General features: G+C 42.1%; 1 pseudogene; it reads right to left on the bottom strand.

The window, feature by feature from the left end:
- Nucleotides 1-7,436: 7,436 nt before the first annotated feature.
- LOC104846477 (RWD domain-containing protein 1-like) lies at nucleotides 7,437-12,874 on the bottom strand (annotated as a pseudogene).
- Between the last annotated feature and the right edge of the window lie 7,721 nt (nucleotides 12,875-20,595).

The following is a 20,595-nucleotide window of genomic DNA, read 5'->3' as shown; positions in this document are numbered from 1 at the left end:
CAAATTTGACTGGACATCTTGTATTTTATCTGGCAACACTGTTCCCAAATTATCTAAGCTTCAGGCTCCAAAGAACCTGGGTCTACCAGGTTTTCCTCTTGTGCAAAGAGAAGTATTCAATGAAGAAAACTTAAGGACTCATTAGAATCATTTCATTTTAGGACCGAAAGAAATATTAAGTAACCCCTAAGAAACCCTGGTGGCATAGGGGTTAAGAGCTATAGCTGCTAACCAAGAAGTCAGCAGTTTGAATCCACCAGGTGCTCCCTGGAAAGCACTTGGCTGCTAACCAAGAGGGTGGTGATTCGAACCCACCAGCTGCCCCATGGGAGAAAAGACTTGGTGATCTGCTCCTGTAAAGACTTACAGCCTAGGAAACCCTATAGGGCAGTTCCACTCTGTCCTATGTGGTGGTTCTGAGTCGGAATTGACTCCATAGGACACAACAAGAAGTGTAACAAGAAGTATGATGCCTTTGTTTGCAGATTAAGGAACTGGCGTAAAAAACAAAGAAACATCTGGGCCTAGACCTCAGCGCCCCAGTGGCCAGGATCGCACCGGGCTGGGTGCCACAGGCTCCCTTTCCGCCTGCTGAGGCAGTGATTGCACACGCTCTGGTGCTTGGCAGCTCTATCTGCGAGTTTGCCGCCGAGCAGCTTCCAGAACCAAATTATGAGTCAGGAGGGTTTGGCTGGGCTCTGTCCCTGTCCCTGTCCTTTTCACATAGTCACATCAGAACACCTAGGGCTCTTAGGGTTCTCTGACTGTCACTGATCTCAGTGCTTTGCCTCTTCAGCCAGGGTTACATTCTGCCTCCCAGGTGGAATTACACCTTGAGACAGCCCTAGAACCCAGGCAAACCCACTCTCTAGAAAGAGGCTGTGGAGGGTTGGGTCCAGGCAGCTGCCCCCATGTAATCACTGGGCCCTTTGAGAATCCGATATAATCTATGGATCTTCTAGTTCCCAAAATGCACATATGCACTAAGACAACTTTGCATCTAATTTCAGGGGGACTTATAGAGCTCCTGAAGTCCCACATTTGGTCCCACAGCTAAGTACCCCTACATTAACCAGTTGTTGTCTAGTTGACTCCAACTCGGGGTGAACCCATGTGTGTCAGAGTAAACTGTGCTCCACAGGGTTTTCCCAGGCTGATTTTTCAGAAGGTCACTAGGCTTTTCTTCCAGGTTAGCAGTTTGAATCCAGCAGCCTCTCCTTGGAAACTCTATGGGGCAGTTCCACCCTGTCCTAGAGGGTCACTATGAGTCCGAATCGACTTCATGGCAATGAGTTTGATCTTTTTTTTTTTTTTTTATGTACAGTGATATATACAACAAGGTTGCTGCCCCACAAAGAACACAACGTGCACACACTAACAAATGAAGTACCCGTGTCATGAAGAATCCAGGACTGTCTGCCCAGAGCAGAGCAAGTTATGGGACACGATACACTCATTCGTAAGGGTGAAGAGCACTGCAAGTCACTTCTGGAGGAGCTAAGTGGCATTTTAATAAAGGACAATTCTTAAGAAACCAGAGAAGCTCTCTAGTACGGGAGCTCAGGCATCAAGAACAGACTGATAGGAAAGTCTCCGCAGGCGGAGAAGCTTCCCAGAACTTCTCAAGGCGCCTTAGCCCATTAATCCCGCATGCACCTGGGCAGACCCCTACTGACAACGAACATAACAGCTACAGCTACAGGAGTGCTCACTATGTCACAAGCACGGAGTCGTGCCAACTTTATGTGATACCACCACAATAGGTTACATGACACCATCCCTGTGAGGGGGTACTACTGTCCTTCCCTTCATTCCAGTGAGAAAACGCAGGCTTGAAGAATTAAATACAGTTACTTGTTCAAAGTCATGCAGCTCCTAAGGAGTGGGACTGAGATTCAAACCCAGGCACCTGAAACCCCCTCACTGGATGCGGACTTCTGATAAAGAACCACCATAATCCCTTTGAGGGTCTCTTTCCAGCTGCCTGTGTTTCTGAGATAGCAGGCTGCTATGTCTGCTTTGGAGCCCTGGTGGCCTAGCGGTTAAGAGCTCAGGCTGCTAACCTTGTGGGCCAGTTCTACTCTGTCGTATAGAGTCACAATGAGCCGGAATCAACTCCACCGCAATGGTTTAAAAAAAATTTTTTTTATGTCTGCTCTGCCCCCTCCCTCCTTCCTTTTTTGCCCCCTGGGCAAACATCTGGTGAGGGGAAACCCAAGGGTGGCTTTAGGGCTTTCTTTCTCTGAGTAGTTAGGAGGGTGGTTAGGGAGACACTGCAGAATCTGAACAAAACAGACGTGTTCGGATCGCTTCCTAAAAGGCCTGTGAAATTTACTCAGCTTCTTTCTCCCTCATAGATTCTACTAAAAATATAAATAAAGGTGCGGCTGCTGTTTGAGCAACAGAAGTGAATGAACAAACCCTGGTATTTCAGTCTTTTTTTTTTTTATAAGCGATCTCTATGTCGGGCTTTTGCCCAGTGACCAGAACCAGCTGTTTAAAAAAAAAATAGGTGACAGGAAAACCTGTTACATGGCTTGATCATCTAGACAAGAAAGTAACCCAGCAGTAAGTCATTTCCAATTTAGCCTTGCCTTGTCTTAATTTCCTTTGGTGGCCATAATAAAATACCACAATTTAGTGGCTTTAAAGAACAGAGACGTATTGTCTTACAAAAAGTCCAAATTTAGAGCATCGATATGGGAAGCTCTTTCCCTGTCTCTTCCAGTTTCTGGTAGCCCCCAGGCCTTTGTTGGCTTACCTTGGCCCATAGAGGGATCCTGGAGTCCCCTGTGTGGTGCAAAGGGTTAATGTGCTCCGCTTCAAATGGAAAAGTTTGAGGTTTGAGTCCACCTAGAGGCACCTTGGAAGAAAAGCCTGGCAATCTACTGAAAAATCAGCCCCTGAAGACCCTACGGAGCACAGTTCTACTCTTAGGGCAACTTGATGGCAACTGGTTAGTGGGGTACTCACATGGTGTCCTCACATGGTGTCTTTCTCTTGTGTATGGCTCTGTTTCCCCATCTGCTCTCCCCTTTTATAAAACACCTCAGAGAAGGGATTAGGATTGGGACCTACCCCACACCAGTGTGACCTCATTTAACTCGTAACGGAAGAAAAGCTCTATTTCCAAACAAGGTCACATTCCCAGGTACAGGGGTTAGGATTTCAACCAATGTTTCTTGGGGGACACAATTCAACCGATAACAAGCCTCACTCAGTGTATGTATGTGGAAGATGTCCCCTGGCTATCGGTTCTCACAGTGGGGCTCACTAGCCCACCCTCACCCCTTCTTGCAGCTCCCTGACTCACACAGTCGCCTACTCTGCGAGGACTCTCCCACTGCTCAGGTTCCTCATATTTTTTAAAAACGAGTCTCAGACTGCCTCTCTCCTGTAGGGAATTCTCTGGTTAAAGCCCCTGCTTCTGACTCCAGCATATACTTCGTGAGTCTAAACCTATCCTGCATTTAATGAGCTCTAATGAGCTTTGCTTGGGAAAACTCTGTTCTCAGGTCACAGAACCACATTCACTGCCCTCACCAGCCACCTTTTAATGACATGCTTTTGATTACCAGGGCAACTGGGGGAGAGACTAGGTTCTCTGGGTGACCTCGTCTCCACCAAGAGAAAAACAAGGAAAAAGCAGGCACTCCATTAGGGATGGAGCCTTACTCTCCTACACGACACAGCGCATTTATGAGGGGCTTTAGATTTTTTTTTCTACCTGGGGATAGTGTTGCAGGATTGGCTCCTGTCTCTTTATAGACTTTGAACCATTTGAAAAAAGAGACTGCCTTCTTTTATTTGGAATAAAATAACACACACACACGTACACACACACACTCCACATTACCTAATATACTATTTTATACTGAGTTAGGATTTAATCTAAATCCTATTTAAATCTATTGGTTTAAATCTACTGGCCTCAAAAGGTTAAGGTAGAATTCTCACCTTCCATGTAGGAGACCTGGGTTCAATTCCCAGACGATGCACCTCACACATAGCCCAAACCTGTCTATCAGTAGAGGCTTGTGTGTTGCCATGATGCTGAACAGGTTTTAGCAGCGTTTCCAGACTAAGACTAGGAAGAAATGCCTGGAGACCTACTTTTGAAAATCAGCCAAGGAGACCCTATGGATCACAATGATCCGATGCACAACTGATCACGGGGGTGGTGCAGGATCAGGCAGGGTTTCGTTCCGTTGTTCGTGAGGTGGCCTTGATTGGGGCAGACTCTATGGAAGCTATCAACCCAGAAATGTTAAATGATTCAGGAAAGAATGTGTAGCTTAGAAGCTTCAAGACATCGGGCGAATTTCAATCGCTAGGGAAGCAAGAATTTGTCTTGGAATACCAAGATCACAGTTGCCCAATCAGAAGGATTAGGTTTTAACAGCAGAAGCAGCAGAGATTTCAGGATTGAGATAAGGTACAAGAGCCAGCTTGTCAAAAGCCTGTGACAGGAAGCTCAGTAGAGTGAGAGTACTCAGGTATAGTAGAGACAACGGCTGCCCCACTTCAGTGCACACAGCCTGACCCCCAACTGCCAGACAATCTGCATTTCTTTACCAGAGTCCTTGAGTACTGAAGCCAGCTTTGCCTGCCTGAGAAGCTGGCCAGATATATCAGGACTTGGACACCCATGTGAGCAACTCTCTTCCAATGGGTGCCAGGGTTGGTGTATGTATTGGGTATCTGTGGCGCCAAAGAAACTTCCCAGTGACTTCGTAAAGCTGCAATAATTTATTACACCTCATGATTCCATAGTTCAGAAATTCGGGCAGGGCTCAGCTGGGAATTCTTCAATTCTACGGGACCCCAGGTCACTCACTCAGTTGCATTCAGCTGGCTGCTCCTGGGCAGGAAGGTCCCAGCAGGCATCATTCACATGTCTGGCCCTTCAGTACCCCTCTGCATGCCCTCTTTCTCTCCACGTGGTGTCTCATTATGTAGTAGACGTGCCTCGCTTCTTTACACGGTGGCAGCTGGCTTCCCAGAGCGCATGAAGGTAGAGGCTTCCAGGTCTCCTGCTGGCTCAGAACTGGCACGACATCTACTCTGCCACATTCTGTTGGTGATTGCAACTCACCAGGCCAGCTCAGATCCAAGGAGAGGAGAAATAGACTCTACTTCTCCATGTGAGGAGCAACAGGAATCATTGTGGTCTTATCTGGAGACTTTCTACCACAGCGTACGCATGCCCCCTCCCTCACCTCAGGAGGGTGACTCTGAGGGGCATGTTCCACACTGACTCCCAGAATTCCTCAGTCCCTCCACAGAGTTTCCTGAAATTGCCTCCTGAATAAACCACTTACACTCAAATACTTTTCTCAGGGTCTGTCTGCTTTTAGGGGAACTCAAACTGAGATACCTGGGGTCAGAGACATTTAGGGCATCCATATAAAGTACTCATATTTCCGGTCAGTGAAAAGCTGACTGGAAGTATGATCAGTGGGCAGATGAAAGAAGCTTAGAATAGTTTTTCTCACTTTTCCAATTTTACAGCCCTCAGGATAGACTTAGTTTCTCAAAGAAGCACATCTTGGGGACCCTCCCTTAACCCAGAATGTTACCTGTGTCTCCCTTTCTTCTCTTAAAGGCATCCTGGGAACTAGGATGTTGGGAGCATCCTCTCCACACCCTGCTTTGGGAACAGGGTGCTGTGAGCTACTCTTCACTAAAGGGCTGTGGGGACTGGCTACAGATCTTGCTCTTATTTATCTTTTCATCAAAAATGCGTCTCCTCCCACCCAGACAGTGATGAGTAACAATTTAGGCATTCAATGTTGATGACACTTTTCATTTTTTTCAGTTGTTTTCATCTCTGCATGGGGAAATCTGAATACAACCCACCTACACCAGGCCTAAGAGATTTTGTATTTTTTATACTTTAGGAGACTTTTCTATGAGAAATATATATCCATCCTGAGAAAACCAGTGCTGAGCAGATTGGAATGTAAGCTTTTGGGGACTTTGATTTGTTTATAGCTGTGTCCTCAGAGCCTAGACTCGGGATCCAGCATATAGTAAGTATCAATAAGTATTGGTTAAATAAATAAATCTCTTCATTTGGGGCGGGGGGGGAGAGTGACAAGGATAACACTGCTATAGCTTCCTTACCCATGTCTGTACCCATGTATGCGTTTCCATACACATGTGCTGTTTCATAGATAATAGGCAGAGAATAAAAGTATACTAAGTAGGAATATTATTTTCTTGTATTGATGGAATATTTAAGGCGTAGAAAAATATCTACATTTTTGAGATATGTGGAACAAACATAAATTATTTAATGTAACAAAATTCTGAGGCAAAAACTGAGAAAAGAAAGGAAAAAGAATATTTTTTAAAAAATTGTTCATAGCTAATACAAATTTATGGAGCCCTGGTGGTCCAATGGTAAAGAGTTATGGCTGCTAACTAAAAGTTCGGTAGTTTAACTCCACCAACCGCTCCTTGGAAACCCTATGGGGCAGTTCTACTCTGTCCTATAGGATTGCTATGAGTTGGAATCGACCCGATGGCAATGGTTTTTTTGTAATACAAATTTAAGAGAAAATTTAAGAACTATCATTTTTGAATGGACTTATATTTTTCTTTGACCTTGACCTTCTAGAATGCCTACTTTTTAAATTTAATCCACCAGGCTTTTTGTAGAGGAAGTCTCATAGTTGTTTCAATGTTGCACAGCAGGAAAAGTGAGAAGTAATACAAGAAGAGAAAGTGCCTGTGGTCTTCCAGACGTCAGGATGATATATATTTACATTACCAAAACCAAACCCATTGCCACCAAGTGAATTCCGACTCATAGCGGCCCTACAGGACAGAGTAGAATTACCCCATAGGGTTTCCAAGGGGCATCTGGTAGATTTGAACTGCACCCCTTTTGGTTAGCAGCTGATCTCTTCACCACTGTGCCACCCTGTTAGGTAGGGCAAACCCAAAACAAAATTGTAAAGTAGGCTATTCAACTTTGGGGCCCCTGTATACATCAACCTCTTTTTCTCAACATCTTCCACTCCTAGAATATTTGATCTTTTCTTCCCTATGGTCCCATTCATCCTATTCTCACTCAATAAATATTATTAAGCACATATACGTGCCAGGCATTGGTCCAGATGCTGCTGGGAGTGCAGTAGCGAGCAAAATGGAAGTGATCCTACCCGCACAGAGCTTACTATCTGAAGAGGTAGGCGGAGGGTGCAGAATTACAACTACAATAATACGAAGTCCTTAGGTGGTGCAAATGGTTAAAGTGCTCAGATGCTAATTGAAAAGTTGGCGGTTTGAGCCTACCCAGAGGTGCCTCGGAAGAAAGGCCTGGGGATCTACTTCTGAAAAATCAGCCATTGGAAACCCTATGGAGCACACTTCTACTCTGACACACATGGGGTTGCCATGAGTCAGAATCGACTCTATGGCCACTGGTTTTATAATAATACAAAAGAAATAGCTACAGTGGTAAGTGTTGTGGCTGTTTGTTCGTTAGTAAAGTAATTTGTCTCTCTTTTTTTATTTGAAATTTTTAAGGTCAGTTTATTAAGTTCAGTGATGAAAGTTACCAGAAGAATATTCTCCTGGAAATTAATTTTTTCTTAGAAAAAAAAAAAGAAAGGAAAATCAAAACCCTCTGAGCATAGCCACAGTCACTGTGGCAGTCATACCTCTCTGCAGATGGGGACAGTCCATTAGTCGCCTGAGTCACTCTCTGGGTCAGCAGGACTGTAACCTGGGCCATCCTCATCACCTTCCAACTCCAAGTCATCCATTTCCTGGAACAAAGACTCATCTACTTCCACATTATTTCCAGCATCCTCCAAGAACTGGATATCAGATGTGTCGAGATTATGATCTGTTTCAAATAGCTGTTTCCCACTTAATTTATTTGTTCCTGCTTCTTCTTTTTCTTTCATTTGTCTCTTTGTAATTTCAAAGAGTTCTGCATCAGACTGGGCCTTTCAACTCAAAAATTCTCAGTTGTCACAGGGGTGCCATGAAATAGTTGTTTTTCAGGATCTTCTGTTTCTTTTTGTTTCTTCTTCTCTTCCAGTTCTTATTTGATCTACTATTTCATTTAATTTTTCTTGCAGAGAGAGCAAGAGCGGGAGCCCAGGTGGCACGATTATTAAGCGCTTGGCTACTAACCGAAAGGTTAGCAATTTGAACCCACCCAGCAGCTCTGCAGAAGAAAGACCTGGCCATCTGTTTCCATAAAGATTACAGCCTAGAAAACCCTATGGGGCAGTTCTACTCTGTCACATGAGGTTGCCATGAGTCGGAATCAACTTGAGGGCAGTTAATAACAATAATATATACACATACAAGTGCGCAGCCAAGACACTCAAACACACACGTATATGTGCATATAAATATTTCCCCCTATGTTTTTTTTTTTTTACTCTGTACCAGTCAGCTTGGCCATAACCACTCAACTCAACCAAAATATTATCAGTATTGTACTCCCAGTGCTTCAAGATTTTACTCTCCAATAAAGGAACCTAAGCTAATAAACCCCCACGTGTCTGTCAGTTTGTCGTACTGTGGGGGCTTGTGTGTTGCTGTGATGCTGGAAGCTATGCCACTGGTATTCAGATACCAGCAGGGTCACCCGTGGAGGACAGGTTTCAGCTGAGCTTCCAGACTAAGATAGACTAGGAAGAAGGACCCAGCAGTCTACTTCTGAAAAGCATTAGCCAGTGAAAACTTTATGAACAGCAGGGGAACATTGTCTGATATAGTGCTGGAAGATGAGCCCTCCAGGTTGGAAGACACTCAAAGGATGACTGGGGAAGAGCTGCCTTCTCAATGTAAAGCCGACCTTAGTGATGTGGATGGAGTAAAGCTTTCAGGACCTTCATTTGCTGATGTGGCACGACTCAAAATGAGAAGAAACAGTTGCAAACATCCATTAATAATTGGAACCTAGAACGTACAAAGTATGAATCTAGGAAAATTGGAAATCATCAAAAATGAAATGGAGTGTGTAAACATCAATATCCTAGGCATTAGTGAGCTGAAATGGGCTGGTATTGGCCATTTTGAATCAGACAATCATATAGTCTACTATGCTGGGAATGACAACTCGAAGAGGAATGGTGTTGCATTCATCATCAGAAAGAACGTTTCAAGATCTATCCTGAAGTACAACGCTGTCAGTGATAGCATAATATCCGTATGCCTACAAGGAAGACCAGTTAATACAACTGTTATTCAAATTTACGCACCAACACAAAGATAAAGAAATAGAAGATTTTTGTCAGCTGCTGCCGTCTGAAATTGATCGAACATGCAATCAAGATGCATTGATAATTACCGGTGATTGGAATGTAAAAGTTGGAAACAAAGAAGAAGGAGCAGTAATTGGAAAATATGGCCTTGGTGATATAAACAATGCCGGAGATCGAATGATAGAATTTTGCAAGACCAACGACTTCTTCATTGCAAATACCTTCTTTCACCAACATAAACGGTGACTATACACATGGACCTCACAAGATGGAACACACAGAAATCAAACTGACTACATCTGTGGAAAGAGATGATGGAAAAGCTCAATATCATCAGTCAGAACAAGGCCAGGGGCCGACTGTGGAACAGACCATCAATGAACTTGCTCATATGCAAGTTCAAGCTGAAACTGAAGAAAATCAGAGCAAGTCCACAAGATCCAAAATATGACCTTGAGTATATCCCACCCGAATTTAGAGACCATCTGAAGAACAGATTTGATGCATTGAACACTAGTGATCAAAGACCAAACAAGTTGTGGAAAGACATTAAGGACAGCATCCATGAAGAAAGCAAGAGGTCACTGAAAAGACAGGAAAGAAAGAAAAGACCAAGTTGGATGTCAGAGAAGACTCTGAAACTTGCTCTTGAGCATTGAGCAGCTAAAGCAAAAGGAAGAATTGATGAAGTAAAAGAACTGAACAGAAGATTTCAAAGGGCGGCTCGAGAAGACAAATAACGTATTATAATGACATGCGCAAAGAGCTGGAGATGGAAAACCAAAAGGGAAGACCACGCTCAGCATTTCTCAAGCTGAAAGAACTGAAGAAAAAATTCAAGCCTCGAGTTGCAATAGTGAAGGATTCCATGGGGAAAATATTAAATGAAGCAGGAAGCATCAAAAGAAAATGGAAGGAATACACAGAGTCATTATACCAAAAAGAATTAGTCGATGTTCAAACATTTCAAGAGATGGCATATGATCAGGAACCGATGGTATTGAAGGAAGAAGCCCAAGCTGATCTGAAAAAGGCATTGGCAAAAAACAAGGCTCCAGGAACTGATGGAATACCAATTGAGGTGTTTCAACAAACAGACGCAGCGCTGGAGGTGCTCACTCGTCTATGCCAAGAAATACGGAAGACAGGTTCCTAGCCAACTGACTGGAAGAGATCCATATTTATGCCTATTCCCAAGAAAGGTGATCCAACTGAATGTGGAAATTATAGAACAATATCATTAATATCACAGGCAAGCAAAATTTTGCTGAAGATCATTCAAAAGTGGTTGCAGCAATATATCGACAGGGAACTGCCAGAAATTCAGGCTGCTTTCAGAAGAGGACGTGGAACCAGTGATATCATTGCTGATGTCAGATGGATCCTGGCTGAAAGCAGAGAATACCGGAAGAATGTTTACCTGTGTTTTATTGACTATACAAAGGCATTAGACTGTGTGGATCATAACAAACTATGGATAACACTGCGAAGAATGGGAATTCCAGAACACTTAATTGTGCTCATGAAGAACCTTTATATAGATCAAGAGGCAGTTGTACGGACAGAACAAGGGGATACTAATTGTTTTAAAGTCAGGAAAGGTGTGCGTCAGGGTTGTATTCTTTCATCATACCTATTCAATCTGTATGCTGAACAAATAATACGAGAAGCTGGACTATATGGAGAAGAACGGGGGCATCAGGGTTGGAGGAAGACTCATTAACAACCTGTGTTATGCAGACGACACAACCTTGCTTGCTGAAAGTGAAGAGGACTTGAAGCACTTACAAATGAAGATCAAAGACCACAGCCTTCAGTCTGGATTGCACCTCAACATAAAGAAAACAAAAATCCTCACAACTCGGCCAATGAGCAACATCATGATAAACAGAGAAAAGATTGAAGTTGTCAAGGATTTCATTTTACTTGGATCCACAATTAACAGCCATGGAAGCAGCAGTCAAGAACTCAAAAGGCGCATTGCATTGGGCAAATCTGCTGCAAAGGACCTCTTCATATTGTTGAAGAGCCAAGATGTCACCCTGAAGACTAAGGTGTGCCTGACCCAAGCCATGATACTTTCAATCACATCATATGCATGTGAAAGCTGGACAATGAATAAGGAAGACCGAAGAAGAATTGACGCCTTTGAATTGTGGTGTTGGTGAAGAGTATTGAATATACCATGGAGTGCCAAAAGAACGAATAAATCTGTCTTAGAAGAAGTACAACTGGAATGTTCCTTAGAGGCAAGGATGGCGAGACTGTGTCTTACATACTTTGGACATCTTGTCAGGAGGGGTCAGTCCCTGGAGAAGGACATCATGGTTGGCAGGGTACAGGGTCAGTGGAAAAGAGGAAGACCTTCAACGAGGTGGATTGACACAGTGGCTATAACAATGAGCTCAAGCATAACAACAATTGTAAGGATGGTGTAGGACCAGGCAGTGTTTCGTTCTGTTGTGCATAGGGTTACTATGAGTCAGAACCGACTCAACGGCACCTAACAGCAACAACAATAACAAGCTAATAAAGAGCTCTTTTGTTGGCCCTTGTCTAGAGATGCAATAACATCACCAAAAAGAAATAAATACTTCAAAGAATTTCAAGTTCTAGTGGAGGACTGGTGAAGAATTATTTTGGGAAAATAAAATCAAAACAAACCAAACCCGTTGTTCTGAGTTGATTCCAACTCATAGTGACCCTATAGGAAACCACAGAACTGCCCCACAGAGTTTCCAAGGAGCACCTGGTGGACGCAAACTGCCAATGTTTTGGTTCGTAGCCATAGCTCTTAATCACTATGCCAACAGAGTTTCCTTTCGGAAGAAAAGAGCTGCTTAACACCCTCAACTTAACATCATTTAAGTAGATCAGAATTAGCCCACCTGTAAAGACTGCTACACCACAATGCAAAACATTCCTTTAGTGCTTGAGCTCTGTGTTCGGTAATATCCTTGTGGTCTGAAACAGACAGTATGGGCTTCCCAAAGGATTTGCTTATGTGGTTTTTCTGAGGGTGATCTCTCTCAACAGTAGTTTCTACACAATGTACCTGCCAAGACATTTTAAGGGGAGAATGACTGTCTGACAGGGCTAGGCTGCAGGCTTTGGCAGTAACCTCATAATACAGTCACATTTCACATTTATGCTTTGGAAATCCCGAGGCAAAAATCTTCTTCCTCCTGACTTTGGGCTTTATGAAATATTCTGTTTGGCCTCCTCTCCGACAAGCTGTCTACCTCACACTTTTAAATTCGTCTCTTACATTCATTTCCCCCAGAAAATGCTTCCTAGGCTAGATAAACTCTCCGAAATGGTGCTAAACCCTGCTTGCGGCTCTGAAATCGCAGCTCTCAGATGTCATGTACCAATTCCTCACAAAAGCAGCCTGACTCTCCCCCCGAGTGATAGGCTTGCAAATGCTTCTTATTTAATTTTGGTTTCAAGTCTGCTCATCACAGAGTCTCTTACTATTGTTTTCGCAGTGTTGAGCACATACTGCTACTCCTAATAAATTGTAAATTGATGTTTTTCTCTCCGACGTGATTATTATGCAATAATCTCCCATCCTCATCACTATCATCATCTCTGAATGGAGGTGTAATCATAAGAACTCTTTTCAAATTCCTCAGCCTCATTCATACTCATAAAGTTTCCTATAATATTCTTTTTAAATAGCATTATTGTTTCTGTAAAAAAAAAAAAAAAACAAACCAGAATGTTCAAAAATTCAAGCAATGTGGAAAAGTACAAAGAAGAAAATAAAAATCACCTGAGGTCCTGCTATTATCCTAAAACTATTATTAACATATCAGTGAATATTTTCCCAGACCTTTCTTGATCATATATATGTGTATAAAGATATGCATACAGTTTTACATAAATGTAGCATAACTATATATACTATTCTATAAACATTTTTGCAATCAGTTATATGTCTTGGACATCCTTCCACCTCAATATACATATAGATCTACACCAGCATTTTTAATGTTTCATAATACCCTTATGCACGTATCCTATATACAGCTCTCTGCTATGAACATAAACGGTGTTTCTCAGTTTTCTTTCATCTAAACAATGCTAGTGAACACCGTGGACATATAACTTTTTACACTTGCAGAATTATCTCCTTGGGGTAAATTCCTAGAAGTGGCCATTAGTGAGCGAAAGGATAGACACAACATTATGCCTTAATCCACGTTCTGGTACATATTGACCACTGACTGCAGTCACTTCAGTCAGTACCTGAGCATTTTCTACCTTATCTCTCCTTCTAACATCACCACGGAGCCCAAGAATATTTTTGGGATGGAGCAGTGGTTAAAGCACTTGACTGCTAACCAAAAGGCTGGCGGTCTGCTTCCGTGAAGGTTTGCAGCCCTGGAAGCCCTGTGGAATCAGTGTGAGTCGAAATGCCCCCGATGGCGGTGGTAGGTTTGGTGGGTTTGGGTTAATTACCCATCTGGGTGAAGGATAAATCGGGAGCAGTTTTTAGGCATCGTTTCTCTTGTCAGCAGCGTGGAGGTTATCACCTTCACTCTCTTGTCACTATTTTGCTCCTTTGTTTTCATCACCCGAATGAGACAATTCCACTGAATAATTCTCACATGCAAGGATTTTATGACAGTCAATTTAAACGAGCACCTGAACCCATTATACAGCATAATTCATTCTTGATGTAAAGTGACAGTTGCTAGCAGACTTCGCTCGCATTCCCTCAGAGAAGACAATTACTCAACGGGAATCATTCTGAATCAATTAATCGTGCCACAGATCACTGCAATGCTGTGACATGCTGACACCAGGAAAAGGGACCATGTGACATTCGTGTACACTTTGCATTGACATCATGTGTCTTTTACATTGTTGAACTCACTCAGGTCACCAGATTCTTGCCAGAAATGTACCTACCTAGTACCCCCAGCCTCTCGAGACAGATTTGAGAGAGACTGGTTCGTTTTCTCTCAGTTTTGTCTGCTAAAGTGGGTTTAGTGAATGAAAAATATATACTTTTGTGATATGAAAATAATTGCATGAGGGTGTGGTAGCTCATGAAAAATATCAAACCTGTTTCTGGTGTGGTAATGTTCTTGGGAAATGAAACCAGTTGCCATCGAGTCACTTCTGACTCATGGCGACCCCATGTGTGGCAGAGTAGAACCGTTCCATAGGGCTTTCCACGGATGATTTTTCAGAAATAGGTCACTGGGTCTTTCTGAGTGGGCTCCACCGCCAATTTTTTAGTTACGAGCAGAGAGAGTTAACTGTTTGCAGCACCCAGGGATTCCACTTGAGAAATTAAGATATATTAATCAATAAACTACGAAATCTGCCTTAAGAGTCTCAGAAAAATGGGATTTGAAAAGGATATAGGAATAAAGTGATATTTGGGAGATGATGGCAGGAATTATAATAAGGGAGATATATCAGGATCACCAGGTCAACAGATTTTTGTCTTCTTTCATGTTATTTTCAGAGCTGGTGGCTTCTTAATGACTACCTTCACCTCTGGAATCTTGGAAATAATTTTCCTTATGGCCTCTGTCTAGCCAGCTCCTACCATGGGCTATCCATCGTCCCTATTGCTAATGTCTGGGTCCCATTTTCAGAGATTCTGAATTCATTGTTCCAGAGTGTGGCCTATTTTAAAATCGGCATTTTAAAAAGCTCCTGTGAAGCCAAGATTAAGAACAATTGATTCAGATAAAGACATTAAAAAGTGAATGATCGGGTGCAAGGTAGTTTTGAAATTCCTCCAGTTCCCTGTACCTTATCCAACCCCAACCAGTTAAAATTCTCCCATGACTGTAATTACGTAACTTTTACGTTTTAAAGCAGCTACATTACCCTTAATTTAGGGGAATGGATTTTTCACAGCGATGGAAAACTATTACACGGGTAATTTTCCTGTTGCCCCTGTTGACAGGATCAACCCAGGGGAGAAGTTCTCAAACATTACTGCACATATGAATCACCTCGCAAGTTTATTAAAACTGAGATTTTCAGGCCACACTCCTAGAAATGAGGATTTAAGGCTGGTTGGAAGCCCAAATACCATTTGCCGTCTAGGCAACTCTGACTCATGGCAAACCCAGGTATGTCATGCTCCACACGGTTGTCAATACCTGATTTTTGGGAAGTAGATCTCCAGTCCTTTCTTCTGAGATGCCTCTGGGTGGACTCAAACCTCCAACCTTTTGGATAGCAGTGGAATGCATTAAGATTTGCACCACCCAGGGACTTTTGATCTGTTTTGTAAAGTCTGCCCTAGGCGATTCTGATGCTAAGGGATCATAGACCATGTTTTGTGAATGCTGAGCGTTAGGGGCCTAGACTCACTGCAAACTGCATCATTTGGTCCCCTTTTGGTGGACTTTCTGAAGACCTGGTAAGAGAAATTTAAGAAAACAAAGTTCTTTGTTTTCAGCAAACAGACTCATTCATAATTCCTCACCTATTCTTTGTAGCCTTTACACAACTGCCTGAAGCTCGCTCTCAAGGAAGACTTAAATGGAGAGAAAAACACCCCATAGATGCAGCTCAAATCTTTGAAAGGAGTATTCAAGAATGAAGGAAATAATGCAAATAAATATGGTACATGTAAATTGATTAGAATGTATACAGAGAAACCAAAAACAAAATTTTTTCCCTATTTGCCAGTGGCAGGCAGGAAAGCAAATTAAATATGACTGTAGATATTTTTAGGTAGTATAAGTGATGCGATTGATGAAAGATTCATTATAACTGGTTTAAGCAAAAATAAATGTATTGATGTAATTGACTGGTAGAGAATGGGTGACTTTAGGAACTACCTGGTTCAGGCTTCAAGGTTGTTGCCCTGCTCCCTTCCATGGTTTCCTCTTGCTTTGGTTAGTCCTAACCCAGGCTGGTTGGTGCTCCCAGTAGATCCAGGCTTTCTTCAGCTGTTAAGCAGTTGATGTTGTTAGTTGCCGTTGACTCTGACTCATGGAGACCCCATGTCCCCCAGAACAAAATGTTTCCCAGTCCCATACTATCTTCATGATCACTAGTATGCTTTAGTCCATTGTTGTGATCACTGTGTATTTTGACTGCCTTCCAACCTAGTGGGCTCATCTTTAGCACTATACTGGGCAATGTTCTGTTGTGATCCACAGGGTTTTCATTGGCTGACTTTCAGAAGTAAACCTCCGGACCTTTCTTGCTAGTCTGTCTTAGCCTGGAAGCTCTGCTGAAACATGTCTACTACAAGCGACCCTGCTGGTATCTGAAATACCAGTGCCATAGCTTCCAGCACCCTAGCAGCCACTACAACAAACTCACAGAGGCATGATGGGTTAAAACAGTTACAAGTGGTAAATTCTCCCATCAAATTTCGTGGAAGAGAGAGAAAGTTTGGTTTTCTATCTTTCGTAGAAGCCTCACCAATGTGTCTCATTGGCTGTATAATATGAGCCAATCACTATGGCCAAGGGCTTGCCCATTGGTGTAAAGGCCAATGACATGCCATTCCTGGAGGGAACACAACTTCATCGGAAGCACAGGGATTGAATGGAGACGAAAGTGATTTTTTAGAGGAAAATCTGTTTGCCAAAGAGGTGCAATGTATATACAGCGACCAAGAAAACTTGACTGTCCACTGAAAGTAATGTTCTCTGAGAATTATTTATGGCAGTACCTGTGCTTTAGGACGTATTGAAACATCTCAGAGAATGGAAAGACCAAGAACAACCACAAGATTTTTTTCTTGCACAAAAAGAGTGAGGATGGAAGCAAATGATTATGGACTGACAAGTCACCACTGAAACTTGGTTTTGACCTCCTTGAGCAAATGTGGAATTAATTTAAAGTTAACAAGAGATACAATAACTAAAGGTTTCCCATAGTGCAAACCCTGAAAATACAAACTGGCGTTTCTGTAGACAATTTGAAATACAAAATGTGCCCAGACTAATAAGAAGTGGTTATTGAGTTAAAGAAGAGAAATTTATAGAATTCTCGCGTAGTGCCTGCTCCCTCTACTTCCTACCTAATTTCTAAACCATTTCCAGAAGGCAATTCAAAACTATGCATCTTCCTAATTTATTTCCAATTAATCAGTTTTTAAAAAATAGCAAAACCCGGAATCAGCACATATTTTAAAAAATAATTTTTTATTGTGCTTTAAGTGAAAGTTTACAATCAAGCCAGTCTCTCACACAAAAACCCATATACACCTTGCTACACACTCCCAATTACTCTTCCCCTAATGAGACAGCCCACTCTCTCCCTCCACTCTCTCTTTTCATGTCCATTTCGCCAGCTTCTAACCCCCTACACCCTCTCATCTCCCCTCCAGGCAGGAGATGCCAACATAGTCTCAAGTGTCCACCTGATCCAAGAAGCTCACTCCTCACCAGCATTCCTCTCCAACCCACTGTCCAGTCCAATCCATGTCTGAAGAGTTGGCTTTGGGAATGATTCCTGTCCTGGGCCAACAGAAGGTCTGGGGGCCATGACCACTGGGGTCCTTCTAGTCTCAGTCAGGCCATTAAGTCTGGTCTTTTTATGAGAATTTGGGGTCTGTATCCCACTGCTCTCCTGCTCCCTCAGGGGTTCTCTGTTGTGTTCCCTGTCAGGGCAGCCATCAGTTGTAGCCGGGCACCATCTAGTTCTTCTGGTCTCAGGCTGATGTAGTCTCTGGTTCATGTGGCCCTTTCTGTCTCCTGGGCTCGTAATCGCCTTGTGTCCTTGGTGTTCTGCATTCTCCTTTGATCCAGGTAGGTTGAGACCAATTGATGCATCTTAGATGGCTGCTTGCTAGCACTTAAGACCCCAGATGCCACTCTTCAAAGTGGGATGCAGAATGTTTTGTTAATAGATTTTATTATGCCAATTGACTTAGATGTCCCCTGAAACCATGGTCCCCAGACCCCTGCCTCTGCCGCACTGGCCTTCAAAGCATTCAGTTTATTCAGGAAACTTCTTTGCTTTTGGTTTAGTCCAATTGTGCTGACCTCCCCTGTATTGTGTGTTATCTTTCCCTTCACCTAAAGTAGTTCATATCTACTATCTAATTAGCGAATGCTTCTCTCCCACCCTCCCTCCCTCTCCCCCCCCATAACCAAGAAAGAATGTTTTCTTCTCAGTTTAAAACATTTCTCAAGTTCTTATAATAGTGGTCTTATACAGTATTTGTCCTTTTGCAACTGACTGAGTTCACTCAGCCTAATGCCTTCCAGGTTCCTCAATGTTATGAAATGGTTCACAGACTCCTCACTGTTTTTTTATTGATGTGTAGTATTCCATTGTGTGAATATACCATAATTTATTTATCCATTCATCAGTTGATGGACACCTTGGTTGCTTCCATGTTTTGCTATTGTAAACAGTGCTGCAATGAACATGGGTGTGCATATATCTGTTTGTGTAAAGGCTCTTATTTCTCTAGGATATATTCCAAGGAGTGGGATTGCTGGATCATATGGCAGTTCTATTTCTAGCTTTTTAAGGAAGCGCTAAATCAATTTCCAAAGTGGTTGTACCATTTGACATTCCCACCAGCAGTGTATGTGTTCAGTCTCTCCACAGCCTCTCCAACATTTACTGTTTTGTGTTTTTTGGGTTAATGCCTGCCTTGTTGGAGTGAGATGAAATCTCATTGTAGTTTTGATTTGCATTTCTCTAATGGCTAATGATCACGTACATTTCCTCATATATGTTAGCTACCTGAATGTCTTCTTTAGTGGAGTGTCTATTCATATCTTTTGCCCATTTTTTAATTGGGTTATTTGTCTTTTTGCAGTTGAGTTTTTGCAGTATCATGTAGATTTTAGAGATCAGGCATGAATCAGCACATTTTTATTGATTTCTTCATCCACTTTCATCTGTCATTCCAGGCCCTCTGTCTTCATTCCTGTCTGTACTGTCTCTCTTTGTTTTTTAAAATTTCCTTTTGCTGATGAACTCTACAGTTAGGCACTGGATTTCAGTTTTTCACCTTGTTTTCTTGCTGTAAGGACGGGAGTGATAACTTCCAAGCTGTTTATATGTTGGACTGGAAACCAAAGTGGTTCAGCTAGGCGTTATTTATTGAACTCTATTATTTGTTGTAAGAATGATTTAAATCTTACAGAATATGTAATTGTTTATACTTATTAATTAATTAAAACACAAAAAGATAAAAATAAATAAAAGTGATCTAGTAAAAGGAAAATAGGCATTAGGGAAGGAAGATAAAGTTAAGGGAGAGATCAATCTACAAACATGGGCCATGAGGAGCTGCTAATGTGAAAATGGCCCTGAGCTTTCTAGCAGCCCACACAAAGAAAAGAGTTTCGTAACTTACTTAATGTAAAGATACAACTTTTACAGGTACTATGTCCCAAAAGAGCTTTCTCCCATGGGTCCTTGGCAAAAAGACCGTGTGTGATGTAGTGAATAGGGTCCTCTGTTATATCAAGTAAGTACATCCAACACCAGGTTTCATAGATCTACTCTCAGTGCACATATATGTAGGTTGATGCCATCATCTCAAAGAGAGTCCACTAAAAGTGGTTGCATTAGCCTAAATGGGAAGGGGGAGGCTTAATCCTGGCAACGTTTTGGCTTACTTAGAATAATGAATGGACTGCTTATAATTCAAGCAACCACCGGTAAATACTATTTCTCTCCCTGAACTTTTGATAATTTTGAGTAGTAATGCTTTTGATGTTAGCTTGGAATATCTTGCATATTCAATATAGACCTATGTACTTCAAAGGATGACCTAGTTGAGGATAGGGTTAATATCTATTGTGAAATTTGAGAAGCCTTTTGGAAAACTAGCTATTTCATCTCATCCCTTTGGCTTTCCTCTGTGGGCCAAAGTTTTCCTTGAAAACTATTTTGAGAGTCAAGCTTCTTAATACTGATATAAACTTTTTGACCAATTGGATGCAATTTTTAGTGCAATTTATAGGCTATGAATCTAGTTCATAAATCTAATTCTTTTCATAAGCCCAACATTTTTTTCCAGCTATTTTTTAAAATATTGTATTGTGATTTAGGTTAAAGTTTACATAGCAAATTAGGTTCCCATGTAACAATTTTTATACAAGTTGTTCCAGATATTGGTTACAATTTTCATAATGTGTCAGCATTCTCATTATTTCCATTTTGTTTGTTCTGTCTCCATTGGTCTAGCTTCCCTGCCCCTCCTTGCCTTCTCATCTTATCTTTGCTTTTGGGTAAATAATGACCATTTAGTCTCATATAGTTGATTGTTTTAAGAAGGCATATTACTCATGGGTAATATTGTTTATTTTATAAGCCAATCTATTATTTGGCTGAAAAGTGACTTCTGGCGGTGGCATCAGGTTCCAAGTTCAAAGGGTATCTTAGGGCAATAGCCTCAGGG

The sequence above is a fragment of the Loxodonta africana genome, chromosome 1, assembly GCF_030014295.1.
Source record: "Loxodonta africana isolate mLoxAfr1 chromosome 1, mLoxAfr1.hap2, whole genome shotgun sequence".
NCBI lineage: Eukaryota > Metazoa > Chordata > Mammalia > Proboscidea > Elephantidae > Loxodonta > Loxodonta africana.
Note: the sequence above shows the minus strand (reverse complement) of the source record. Positions and strands in the feature narration are given on the sequence as shown.